Genomic DNA, 15,380 nt, shown 5'->3' with positions numbered 1-15,380 from the left:
AACAAATAAGTGCTCTCTCTGGCTTGTACATTGTAACACCTTATACTCGGTCTGGTCGCTGAGCCCGAATATTAGGATGTCACACCATAGTCATGCATCACACACATTATAAAATTGTTACATTAATAGGCAATCGTCCTCTTTATTAGTGTTTTTACAAATTTTCAAGTCAAGAATATATTAATCATTGTTAAAACATGCCAAACATACTTCAAACAAACTTATAATATCAATTAAACATGAATTAGAGCCACTTAGAAAAATTCTGAAGCAAGTTACGCATGTATCAATATTGAAACAAAGGTATTGATATAGATGCTGATTGGAAAATCAATACCAAAATAACATTCTATTTTTTGTCTAAAAATAAAACCCCAGAATTTATCTGTACCTTTATTAAGTATCGGTTATTTTAACCTGAGTATCGATACTTGGGGTAAGGTATCGATGTCAAATTACAATACTAACTTCCTGCACATTGAAATATCACAGAGGTATCATTTTTATATCCCGAATATCGATGCCTCTGCTTCAGACCACAAAATACAACACATCTATGCATTTAAGCCATTCCAACAAAAATATAATCAATATGCATCATTTACCTCTGTAAACCAATGTCGAAATGACCCAGCCCATAATTACATATGCAATTTACTATGAGAACATACTAACATTTTCATGAAACTTAAATCGACTCATTTAGCATATTATTTACATGTTGATACATTCTTCTTACATTGTATTATCAACATAAATAAGATCACATTTAAACGATAATTTGACACTTGAGGCTGTGAAAATAAAAGTGGCCTCTACCACCACACATCAGATACACGGATCTCCAACACACGAATTGACTCATAAAGTCGAACATATCCCAAAAAGTGAAGCATAAAGCTAACACTCTCTAACACACCAAACATGTCCCATTGAATGGAGTTTAGCTTACAATTCCCTTATCTCTCCAACCTGTCTTAGGGCCTCAATGCCCAAAAACACAATACATATAGGTGAGTACTCACAATCCTATGACATACCAACTATATCCAACGGTTTCAAGAGATCACAATGCCAAAATATCCACATTTACACATTTTTAATTATTGATTTAATGCACATCATCTCTGTTCATATTCATCAATTTACATCAAAAATTGTACACAATGCATGCTTATTAGAATCACATTTAATTGCACTTTAAATGCCACAATAATACTCATTGAGCCATCACATATCCGACCACATATGTGTCCTTTAAAATTAGTACATCATATATCACATACAAGTATTCTCACATATTACCTATCATAATAATATCACATTCCGCAGTTCAACACATATATACTTACCAAAATTCCACTCACTTTTGCTGCATATTTGCATTATTAACAAAACATTATCACTGTCATTTGGTATGTATATCATGCCTACAACACAACTCAATTCACAATAGTCATCACACATGTTTCATATCACATTATCGCACCATAATAATCAATCCACAATTATTCACAGAACCACATAATTTGCCAAAATAAAACAAAGGAAATAGAAAGATTACACTCGGAACTTAGGATAAGGATTTAGGCTATTCCTAATCTCCCAATTAACACTATGAATCGGGTTTACAAGTAGCGATTCCAAACACTCACCAACCACGCTTTCGCCTAATTGTCGAAAACTTAAACTAACTTTTCCTTGCATTTTGCCTTGCTTGCAGAAGGCTCCAATGGTTTCGATGCTTCACACATAATAACCACAAAATATATACAGTAAACAATCAGCCAAAGACTCACTTCAAACAATCAAAACACAAGCCTAAGCTAAATTTTCATGTAATCGAAACTTTCGACACAACAAACATGAATTTCAATTATCTCAGTCTATACCTAATCTTTTTGCTTAAAACTAATTCCGTTCATCTGATTATTTACCTATGAATGGTTCTCAACCTTTAAACTAGTCAAAACTACCCAATTCATGGTATCAAAATTTTTGACATGTTTATGGTAATTTTCATGAAAAGTCATTAAAACATAGGAAATCTTCAATGAAAATTTAAAGTTTTCTAATCATGTCAAAACTAATTGAAAAATACTTTGAAACAACGTTTTTACCCCAAATACTAAAATTCACCATTAACGACCCAATTTTTTACTTTTATTTAAAACATGCAATTTATTGGCTAAAAATTCAATTTAAAGGATCAAATAACATCAAAAACTAATCAAAAATTGAACAATCCAAAAGTTCAACAATTGAGAAATCTATGATGTTCTTGGATGTTTCTATTGAAATACTATGGATATTTATGGCTTGGGGAATGATAAAAATCTAATTAATTAAGTTTAGGAAACAAAATTAAATGAGAGGAGCTTTGGACTGCAATGGACGACAAAACAAAAATATGGAAAAGAGACTAACATGAGTTTTATAAAGATGCAGGGGAAAATAGGGTGGAAATTAACATTTGGTTTAATTTCCTTTTAAAAACTCATAATTTAGACCCTTTTACAAATCATTTCTTATTTCAAAATTGAAAGTCTTTTAAATATTATTTTCAAAAATTGTTTCAATTTTCAAAAAGCCATAGGCGAAAACAATTTCAGGTTACCACAATTCAAAATTTCCAAACTCATTCCAAGCCAAAATTTCTAATTTACCCTCAAAACTTTTAGGCCCACTTTTAGTGTGTGACAACGTAATTAAGTAAATAAGTCTTATTTAAATAGGCATTATAAGCTTGAAAAACTTCAAGTAGTGTGAATGTGATCTCTTTGAATTGTGATTTAGTAATACTCCTATATGACATCAAATAAGAAGAGGTTTCGAGGGATTTAACATCTATAGCAACTATTGTTATTTATACACAATCATATGTAAAGTCTTCAAATAGTGTCCTTACTTGACTAATTTTCTGATCCTATCTATAAAAGAGTTACTGCTCATCCTAATTAAACCAATTAGTTATGAAAGTAAACTAGAAAATTAATCATTAATAAGTAAACTATGAAATTAATCATTAATTCAATAATAAAAATAACATTAGTAATAGAAAAAAATATTATTCAAACCATAGCAATCCATGTATTAAGTATCACAACATTAATATCTATACTTAAGTAGAGGGCAAATAAAGTTTACCAACCAAAAAAATCATCATAACTCTAAATACCATGAGCAATAAAGAAATCGTAGTAATAGTAGTTCCTTGACTCCTATCTCATTTTTTGTTAAAAAAAATTAAAGGTATTCAAGTTTCACGACCAAATAGATCAACCTTATAGTGAAGTCGATGATTTTTTTGCTTGTTAAGGAGTTTAATCTAACTTTCCTTTTAATATTTTTGTTTATATGCAAACCACATCATCAAGATGTTCAATTAGTTTGGCTTGCTTAGCATTATATTTACTGAAAGTTGTAGTTAAAATGTAGTTTTATTTTTTTAAAGAATTAAATTAAAATTTTATTATTTTTGTGGGTGACAGTGTAATTTTACCATTTATCAATTTAAAATTTTATAATTTTAGAGGGCCAAAATTTAATTTTTTCAATTTTGAAGGGAGGCAGGGCGAACCCCCTGCTACCACCCTTGCTTATTCCTTCTCAGCTTTAGATTCATTATCAGGATCCAAACTAGTAGTTGCATGTTTCCCTCTATTCCACTTATAAGAATACTTCAATTCGGGCTACTATGGTTCAAGGACTTCTCTTTCCTACATTAAGTCCTTTTGTTGCAACATGATTTGGGATGCAAGGGAAACAATAACATATGCCTCTTGTTCTAGGTTTATACATCCTTATACAATAGAGAAGACACCCATTTGTTGGCACACATGCCTTGTTTAGATGGAAACCAGATCCTAGTTATAATTGCTTCAAGGGCAGCATCATTTGGTTCCAATTTAGAATTCATGAAGTCTTAACCTTCAAGACATGTGGTCCTGACATTGTTAGTTGTGCAGTAAGATTAATAGTTTAGAACAAATTATCATCATTATCTTCTCCTGTATGGGGTAAGAACTTGTTGATGTCAATAGGGTTGAAGGAGAAGTAATGCTTATGTGCATAGGCCTTTATATAGTTGATACGTGATATTCGTGACAGGTTTTAAATATTTATAATGAATCGTTCTTGAAACTAACTATTATCACGAATGAGGCAAGTGTGCCTATCGAACAGTAGTATAGCTTTAGCAAGATCGAATTATCGAACCCAAAGGAACTAAAAGTACTAGTATCAACTTTCTTTTTATTATCTAGCTTAAAAAAATAAAAGGGACTAAGAAATCATAGAAAAGAAATTTGGAGAAAATACTTTTTAGAAAATTTGATTGATTAAGACAATACCTAAGGAAAAATCCACCTAGACTTCACTTGTTATTTGACTCTGAATCGGACAATTTATTCATTCAACTTGTTCCGTAGAGATCCCTAAGTCATATTATTATCTCTCTCGAGACTAACGACGTCTAACCCTAGATTGAATAATTGAAATCTCTTTCTAATTAATGTCCTATGGTTGCATTAACTCGATCTATGGATCCCTTTATTAGGTTTCACCCTAATCCGACAAAATCTTGTCACACTATCTCTAGGTGCGCAATCAACTCCGCTTAATTATGACAAATTTTACTCTTAGACAGGGTCTATTCCTCATTTGAATAAGAGCTTAACTTGAATCAATATCCTGGAAAATCAAAACAAGAATTAAGAACACATAATTAAAAACAAGTCAAATATTTATCATACAATTCAGATTATAAGAACAATATTCGTCTTAGGTTTCATTCCCCTTAGGTATTTAGGGGTTTTAGTTCATACTAATGAGAGAACACATCTCAAAAGAATAAAAATAACAAAACATAAGAAAACCCAAAACTCCTGAAGGAATCTGAAGGGAGATTTTCAGTCTTAATGGTGAATTCAGCTTCTAAGATGGATCAATCGGCTTTCCTTGAGAAATTCCTTGCTTCCTCCTATGCGTCCCCCCTTTTCCTCCTCATTTAGGGTGTATTTATGGGCTTTGGAATGCCTAAGAGCCCTCAAAAGTGGCCTTTTCTAAATTGGACTAAACTTGGATTCGGCAGGGACACGCCCGTGTACGATTACTGAAGGCCGTGCTCAAGGTTGTTAAAGGGCACGGGTGTGTGATCCACCCGTGTAAGTCGTGTAACAGCCCATTTTTAGGGTTAAATGGAACAGTGGTTTCGGGGCCACCAAATCCGACGAGTAGGTTTGTAAATATTATATTTAATATTTACGAGTTAATTGTGATTTTAAAAATGTTTTTGATATTGTGATATTTGTTTTATAAGTGATTTATTAAGTTCAAGTGGTATGACCCTAAGGTTAAGTGGGTTTAGGAAATAAGGTATCGGGACCTCATTTATATAAACCAAGTCGTAAATATTTTTATAAATATTTACGGAGTGGCAAAAAGATGGTATTAAAGTTTCGTTGAAAAATTTTATCGTTTCGATAGTTAATTAAGCAAAAAGAACTAAATCGCGTAAAATGAAAAAGTTACATTCTAATTGTTTAAGTGTTTATTTTCCATGATTTACTAAAGTATAAGTCCCTATTTATCAATTAAACCATTACTTTATGATAGTGGAGATTGGTGGTTTGGCATATATGAAATTATGTATTATTATAAAGGACAAAAGGTAAATGGAATATTAAAATGTATTAAATAAAAATAAAACATAAAATGGCCATGCAAATTTTATCTCTTGGCCGAATATGGAGGAGAAAAGAAAGCCATTGAAGCTTCCTTAGTTTCAGCATTTGCATGAAGTGATTTAGGTATGTTTTGTGTTCGGTTTTTGATAATTTTTATGTTTTTGAGATCGTTGCTTCGTATTCTAGCTAGCCCGTATCTCTGATTTCAAAACTGTTAAAGTATTTGAATGTTGCCATTGTTGAGTGCATGAGTATTTTGATAGTTGATGATGGAAAATAAATTATTGTTGTTGGATATACATGTTTTGTAAAGTGAATTTTGGTAAAAATGTCAATTTTGGATTAAATTGTGAATTATTGAAATTATGTGGTTGAAAGTGTGAATAAATGAAAATATGGGCTGTTATGAAGTAGTAGTAAATTTGTCTAGGCATGGGTTTGGCAAAAAAAATTGAATGAATTTAATTTTTCGAGCTTAGGGACTAAATTGTAAAGAAGTTGAAATATCAGGGGCAAAAATGTAATTTTTCCATAAAGTAATTTATGGGCTGTTTTAATACCATGAATATTCGGTTAAGCTTAATTATGGTTAAAAATAGTTAATTTGCATTTTTTTGAGCTCAGTGACTAAATTGAATAAAAGTAAAACTTTAGGGGTAAAATAGTAATTTTACCAAAATATGAAATTGAGTTAAAATGAATAGAATATGAATTGTAATAGTTGAATTTGATTGATTAGATCAAGTTAAGCCTCGTACGAGTCTATATCGAGGGAAAAACGAAGTATCGGATTCGTCGATCTAATTTATCGTTACCGCAAACGAGGTAAGTTCGTATGCAATAAGCATTGTTAAATTTATGTTTCTAATGCTTTAATATCATATAAATTGTATATACGTGAATATTTTAACGTCTGATGACATATCGACAAAATGTGGCACTTAGTGTGCGGGGCAATCAAATATGGTACTTAGTGTACGAAATATTGAGAATGGCACTTAGTGTACGAAATATTGAGAATGGCACTTAGTGTGCGAGATATTGAGAATGACACTTAGTGTGCAAAATATCGAATGATTCAAAGGGAAATTATAAATTGTGATTGAATGATTAAATAGAGCAAAGTGAACAGGTATACATGCTATATTATATAAATTGTTTATGAGACGACTTTATAATGGTGATATTTGGGCTTTGAGCCTAGCAAGCTTTAAGCTGGTGAATAATATCATCGGGTTTAAAACCTAGCAGGCTAAATGCCGGTGATTTGATAAAAGTCTAAGACTATAAGGCCTTGTGTTAAATCGGCAATTGAATTTGTTCAATACATTAAGTTGGCCAGGTATGTGATATATTCTTATGCATGTTAGATCGATTGGAATTGAATCATGAGTGTGAAATGAGAAGCATAGGTGAAAATGCCTATGTCATATATGTGAGTAAGGGCAAAACCATCGTAAATTATCGATAAGGGTGGACTATGTGCGGAATCATCTTATAATTGCTAATTTGAACGATTGTGCGATTGTGTGCGAATCATTGAGCATGATGTATTGTATTGAGATTATGCTTGAGTGAAATTATAGATATGTGATGAAATTGATTGGTGATATACATGTTTAAATAATGTGAATGCAAAGAATGTGTGAAAGAGTAAATTTGTAATAAATCTGCTTGGGACAGCAGCAGTAACGTGATTTTGGAAAATCACCATAAATTGTTGGAGTTGAGTTAGAAGCTGAATAAATTATTTAATTAAATCTTAATGAGTCTAGTTTCTTATAAAAGAAACCGTGTAAGCAAAAGAATTGTTGATAATGAGATATTTGAAGTGGCGTGGGATAGAATCAAATGACTTCGAGGTCCCCTGTTCTGTTTTTAGAAAATCATTATAATTTGCACAAAAATGGTTATAAGATAAAATTTATATGCTTAGACTCCTTAATGAGTCTAGTTTCAAATGAAATCAAATAGAACATATTTTGAATTCTGTACAATGAGAAATTTAATTTGTAGTGAAGAGTGGTCAGATTAGTCAAATAGTGAAATAGGGGAAACTTTAAGAAAAATCTGGTATTGATTGGCCAAACCTAAAATTCTGAAAATTTTATGGATGGAAGATATATGAGTCTATTTTCAGGGACAGTTAATGTCAATTGATTTGGAGTTTTTTAGCTCCAGTTATAAATAATTTAGTAACTATTGCTCAGGAAGACAACTTGTAGTGAATTTGTGATTATGTTGTAAACATTGATAAAACTTGTTAATGAGTTGCTTATTGTTTTCTTATGAACTTAATAAGCGTAAAGCTTACTCCCCTTTTCTTTCCCATATTCCCTAGGGTTGCCAGGTTAGCTCGGGTTGGAGGCCGTCAGAGATATTATCACATTGTCAAGTCTACGCTATCGGCGTAAATAAATCTTAGTGTTTCGAGTCTATGGCATGTATAGGGTTGTAAAGTTGAGTAAGTAAATGATACAAGACTAAGATATTGGTAAATATTTAATAATGCCTCATGAATATTTTGGGCCTTGTAAGCCCGATTAAAGGATAATATACGTGTGTATGAAAAGTTTAAAATTGATCAAAAATTTTTACGGTCTAGTTTTATATAAATGGATGAGTTTAAATCTAGTAGCACCTCGAACCTTGTTCCGACGAGGGATACGGGCGAAGGGTGTTACAAGTCGTGCTTCAATCCTGCCAAATTGACACGACCGTGTGACACGCCCATGTGAGGAAGTATAGGCCGTGTTGTTTTCCCATGTGGGTCCATTTTCTCCGTTTTCGGCCCATTTCTTGCTCTTTTTACTCTCCTATGCTCTCTTAAGTATAAAACATGATATTAAAGGATTAGAAGCATCAAATTCACCAAATATAAGGAGAAACCATCCATAAATGCGTTAGGCATGGGGTAAAAATATGTATAAATTAGGTTTATCAAATACCCATACACTTAAGCATTTGCTTATCCTCAAGCAAAACCCTCAACTCACAATCAAAATAAATTTTTCTTAACTTATAATTCCTATTAATAATATCTCAAAATAATCCATAAGTAAACATACATTGAGAATTTGACTGAAAGAACATCAAAGTTCCAAAACATTCCAAGTTGAGTATTTTATCATGAAAGCATAGGTGCTCCCCTCGTCTAAGTAATTACCTTCGACTCAAAATATCACAGGGTTTCACATCCTCACTAAAGATTCACTCAAATCACTCGAGGTGTTTAAGGATAATACATGAAGCACTCAATAGTCAATAATGAAAAGTCATTACCATAGGCTTGCATGAAAATCAAATCTCAACCACTACAAATTGAAATGAACATCAGTCAAAAGGTCTTTAAAGGGTTGTAACATGGCTGTGGTTAGGGGTCTGGTCACAAGCTGAAAGAAAGGTTAGAATCGAGATTGAATGGAAAAATTACCTAACTAGAAAAAGTAATTAAACATCAATTGAGTACAATTGAGCTTCTTCTCAGAAAATGGAATTTAGATACTGCGGCTCAACACTACCGAATTACTACTACTATGTAAGTATGATTTTTTTTAGAACAAGTCAAATACATAGAAGAGCAAAAGATAGCTAAGCAATTAGTTCAAATCAAACCTCGACAAAAATAGGGATCAAATTAGGGGATTTCAACAATAATGGTTTATGGGTTAATATTGAGGGTAAATCAATTAATGGCTTGTTAGGCTCAAAGGGGTTTACTAAGGGTTAATTATGAAGGTAGGCTTTTGTGGAGTGAGTGGGTTAAACCTAAGTGTCTTTATCATTTTGACATATCAAATCAAATGGTGTGGTCTTGACATGCATAGTCAAGCAAGTTCTAGAATAACAATTCAATACTGACGCACTCAAAGCAACAAAAAAAGTGAGCATGAAAGAAATGATAGATGCTCTAAAGGCTCAAAATCTCACAAAAATTATGGCTTTTTGATGTTTAAACCTGTGAATTCCAACTCAAGATAATACCTAAACTTGGGACAAACAACCTATAAAATTTTAAATTCAAAAGTCAACTTATCATGCTTGATTCTTTAATATCTTAAAGTTTAAACAATCAATGCATGAATGCCTAAGTTTTAATTCAAGACATATAAAAAAATCATAAATTAATCAAAATTCATTCTAATCATGGCATGAGAAAATCACATGAGAATTCAGGGATTTCTAATGACGATATGAAAGACCCCCCACACTTAAGATGTGCATTGCCCTCAATGTACAAAGATAGATATATTGAAAAAGATAGATTGATAATCATAAGATAGGGAGAGAAGTGAAACTTCCTGAATGATGAATGAACTCCTTGAATTGGGGTTATGGAGAATAATCGACCAAAGCAATAATGAGGGTGAAGGAGGATACTCCGGTGGTGGTAGAGGTTAGGTTCCACAAATGCTGCGCCAAAAGAATATTATATCTCAAGTTGGCTATGGTCGTGGCCGAGCAGGACATGACTGTCGTGGAGAACCTTTCCCAGTGGAGTTTCAAGTTCCTGAGTAATAGTGAGCTTTGGAGCTCTTTATAATTGTGATAGAATCAGGAACTCTATTAGGAAATATATAAGGAAGAATAAGCACTCGTAATGAATTAGCCGAAATTAAAAATTGTAAAATAATAATTATAAAACCTAATAAAAATAAGGTCAAAGAAAAATAAAAAATAGTCTTTAATGAAAATAAAAGGAACAACATGAAATAATAAATAAAAGCTTTTAAACATCTTCATCGCCAGATGGTTCGAAAGGTAGGGGTGGCGACGAGATGTGGAAGTGCTGACAAATCTGCTGTAGAGTAGCATCAACGTTATCGAAGCGCCGAAAACACTGCTGTTCGAATCGAGTAAGGCGCTCAGAGATGTCAGCGTATGAAGCTGCCGCATAAACTGGACGATGAGGAGGTGATGGCTGGGACAATGGGTCCTCGTGACATGGAGGGACATCATCAGTAATGTCCTCGGGGTCTTCCTCTTCAGTGGGCTGGACGAGGCGGTACTGAGGAGGATGGGTTCCTCAGCGCTTCTCGATCATCCTCCTATGTAACATGCGCCGATGAGAGTGAGGGAGGATGATTGGGCTACTGTGTTGAGGATCCCAAAGTGCCGAGCCAATCGAGTCACATAGGGCTCGATAGAGATGACCACTATAACAGCCAAATTTTTCAGTGGTGTCGGAAACAGTGATTCGAGATCACTAAATTTGACGAGTAAGTTTAGAAATTTTAACAAATAATAATTATAGGCCAAGCGCGAACTAAAAATAATTATTTTTAATTAGTGAATTTTGCGATTTTAAAAGAATTAATCAGGTAAATTTGGTTGAAAATGAGGTATCGAGACCTCGAATTTATAAACCGAGCCATAAATATTTTTATAAATATTTATGGAGTGTTATTAAGTTAGTATTAAAGTTTCGTTAGAAAATTTTAACGTTTGGTTAGTCAATTAATTAAAAAGGACTAAATTGAAAATAGTACAAAATTTATTAAATTGTGATTAAATAGTTTAAGTGATTAAAAAGGAGGGATTTAAAAGGCAATTGGAACCAAATTGTATGGGCTGGACGGTTGGGCAAGAAAATCAGCAAAAAGACAAGGAGAAACAAGGGCAAAATGGGAAATTTTGCAAATTAAACATATAAAACAAGACAAATTTGAAAAATCTAGAGATATCATCATTTTTCTTCAGCAAAAATGCCATGGGAGGTCTAAAAGCTGCTGGTTTTTCATACTTTGACATATGTGAGTTCAATTCTTACCCTTTTCTTTGAGATTTTTATGTTTTTGTGACTTTTACAATTAGGTCCAAGTGTTTAATTCATTAGTTTTTGATTTTATGAACAAAATTAAAAGCTATCATTGATAAGTGTTAGCTGTTTATGATGAAATAAAATGAATTTGAAGCTTTGATTTTGTTGTTTGATGATTTTATCAAGTAATTTCAATAGAAATTGATTTTAGGACCTAATTGTGAAAAAGTTGTGAATTAAGGTTTAGTGTTAAAATTCTAATTTTTAAAGATTGTGTAATAGTTTAGAATGATGGAATAAAATGTTAATTGAGAAAAATTAGCTTAATAGATGGGCTAATTGAGCAAGGACTGAATTGTATGACCTTTGAAATTTAGAGGAAAAATGGTAATAAACATCTTGAACTAAAACAATATTGGACAGCAGAAGTAGACTAACTTTGAAAAATCACCATAAATTGTAGAAATCGAATTAGAAGATGAATAAAATATGAAATTAAAGCTTATTGAGTCTAGTGTTTCATAGAAAAACGGTGTAAGAAATGGATTTGTAAATTATGAGATATAATGAATTTTGTGAGACAATATTAGAATGAATTCGGGTTCCCCTATTTTGACTTTGGAAAATCACCAAAAATTGGAGAAAATTAATTAGAGTCTCAAATTTATATGCTTAGAATCCGTAATGAGTCTATTTTCAATAGAAATCAATGGAAACATTATCCGAGTTTTGTACTATGATATAATTAATTTTTAGTGAAGAGAGGTCAGAGCTGTTGGATAGTGAAACAGGGGAAAATTAAATGAATAAACTGTACTAATTGGCTAAACCAAAAATTCTTAAAATTTTATGATGGAATAATATGTGAGTCTAGTTTTATGGAAAATTTACGAATCTTAATTTTGAGCTCTGTAGCTCGAATTATAAATAATTGAGTGACTATGACTCGTGTGAACAGATTGATGTGAGCATTAATAAGTAAATTGTGAAATCGTACTTACAAGAATGTTATATACATTAAGGATGTGGAATAGAGAGGAGGACGAGGAAAAATATATATGAATATTCAGTTAGCATGGCTAATTTGAATGTTTTAAGCTCATGGACTAAATTGAATAAAAGTAAAACTTTAGGGGGCAATTTTGTAAAAATGTCAAAAATGACTAAATTGAAGGGAATAAATTGTTTTATTATCTAAATTAATAAATTGAATGAAATTATCAATTTAAGATTGAGTGAAATTTGGGAAAATGGTAAATTACCAATATGCCCCTAAATCTTGGTATTTCTGCAATTTAGTCAGGTAGGTTCGGATACCCTGAATGAGCATGTAAATATGAAAATTTAAGTATTGTATTGTATTTTATATGATATTTTGAATTGAATATATGAAAAGGATGTTACATGAAACATGAAAATGAATACTAAATAATATAAATTAATTGAAATTATTCTGAAAATTTCGGTAATGCCTCGTATCCTATCCCGGTCTCAGGTACGGGTATGAGGTATTACATTTAATGGTATCAGAGCTAAGGTTTAGCCTGTTCTCGGACCGAACGTAGCATACGTGAAGTCTAGAAATACATGCCATTATATAACTTGTGATAAGATAATTTAATATCTTCCAGCTCTGATGAGATTTATTTTACTTAAAGATAGAGATACTTTCCCAACCGAGCTAATTACGATAATGTTAAAAGCGATACTCAAATATATGAGCAAAAGTAGATTATGATGAGTCGGAACTCATAAAGGTATGAATAAATGTTATATTTAACTTTATGTGTATAGTAAGTAAAATTTTAAGGTAAGTATCACTATTGAATTAAATTTGTATGGATATATGTGATTGATGCAGAAATAGAATTTTGGATATATGTTATATTTGAAAATTTTATTGATTGGGAATGTGATGAAATTGATATGAATATGTGATTAATTGAAATGTGTATTGATTGGAAACTGGAAAGTGAATTGAATACCCTATTAACTGTACCGGACTGAGTCGGATATAGTTGGCATGTCATAGGATTTTGAGAAGGGATTTGGAGATGAGATTTGGATATGCTAATGTTTATATCCTTCGGATTTATCCGAAAAGACACTTTGTGCTATTCTGGTGTGTTTTGGATGGATTATATTATTTTGGTGTGTTTAGGAGGATTATATGATACTGGTGTGTTTTGGAGGATTATACTGGTGTCTTTTGGTTGGACATTTTGGTGTGTTTGGATGGAATCCGTGTATCCGCCAAAGTCCGAGTCTTGTTAATAGGGGTAAATATGAATATTAAGTGAAATTGAAATGAGAATTGAATTCCCTATTAACTTGTCGGACTAGTCGGATATAATTGGCATGCCATAGGAACTGGAAGTGTACGGGATTTGTCTGCTTTACTGATCAGGCACTTTATGTGTCGTATTTCAGGCACCTTGTGTGTCGCAGCAGACACCTCGTGTGTCGTTTCAGGCACTTATGTATCGTATTCTGATCAGGTACTATGTACCGTTTTAGGCACAATGTGCCTTACTGGTGTGTTTGGTTGGATCCGTGTATCCGTCTGAGTCCAAGTTATGTTAATAGGGTTGAGTAAATGAAATGAGAAAATCGAATAAATTTGATCGAATAAACTATTGAAAGTGTGAAAAAGTGGAATTATGAAAAGAAATGTGAATTGTGAATTGAAATAGAGATATGAGATTGAAAGCTTGAACCAAAGGTTCATGAATTGATTAAAGATAATATAGATGATATATGATGCCATTTGATGAAAGACTATTGCCGAGATATGAAATTAAAGCATAATTAACACATATGACTTATATTGTTACATGTTTGATGTCTATTATTTATTATAGTATTTATAATTTGAATTATAGTAATACCACTGAGTACAAACATGCTCAACATATGATTATATTATTATAATTCAAATTATTTATTATTATTAAGTGTTAAATCCCTATCACTCCATATGGGATTCAATTCTATTATGTTTGGAAAATGAAGTCGATGGTGAAACTTACATGAGACTATTCTTCTGTCTCTTCTGGTTTTCTCTGAGAAATTATTTGGATATTTATTATTATTTTCGTATGAGTTATGTTCTCGAATTTCTGGTATGGTATCGTATTTTAGAGTTCTTTATCTCGGTTTTCCTATCACTCTTATTTCGTAAATTATCGATCGTGATTTATCCTTAAAGTATGTTCTTTGGTTTATGATGACTATGTCTATTATGATAAGACTATCCGTGTCTGTTTGGCATGTCTACGATGTTATGTGCCCAACATGTTTGATTAAGTAAATTTTATTCAAAACTGAATAAGTGTGTGTTTATGTACACTTGGTTGAATAAGTATGATTAGTAAGCTCATATGGCTAAATTTAATGTTGTGATATGAAATTTCATGAATGATATAGTATATTATTGCATATGAATGTCATTAAACTGTGATAGTTGTAAAATAATATTTGAATAAAAGTACAAATTAAGTGGAACAACGGATTTGAGTACTTTCGTTCAGTGGCTAAGACGAATTGATGGAAAAGACCATGATTGGACCATGACATCAATGTGATATGTGATCTGTGTAAGACCATAGTTGGGCTATGGCATCAGAGATATGTGATTACATGCTTCTGTATAAGACCATATCTGGGATATGGCATCAGTGTGATATGTGATTCGTGTAAGACCATGGCTGGGCTATGGCTACGGTGTGTGATATGTGACTATGTGCAAGACCATAGTTTTACTATGGCATGATGAAAACGAAGTACTCAATTCCGAAATGGTTCCCTAAATTGATTAAGAAAGGTAAGTGATAAATGGACTTAAAAGATTGAAATTGATTAATTGTTGATATTGAACTAAACTAAGTGAATTCATTGGTTGAAATTGTAGATGGCAGAAAATATTGATAGAC

This window comes from Gossypium hirsutum, chromosome A06, assembly GCF_007990345.1.
Source record: "Gossypium hirsutum isolate 1008001.06 chromosome A06, Gossypium_hirsutum_v2.1, whole genome shotgun sequence".
In the NCBI taxonomy this organism is placed as follows: domain Eukaryota; kingdom Viridiplantae; phylum Streptophyta; class Magnoliopsida; order Malvales; family Malvaceae; genus Gossypium; species Gossypium hirsutum.
Note: the sequence above shows the minus strand (reverse complement) of the source record.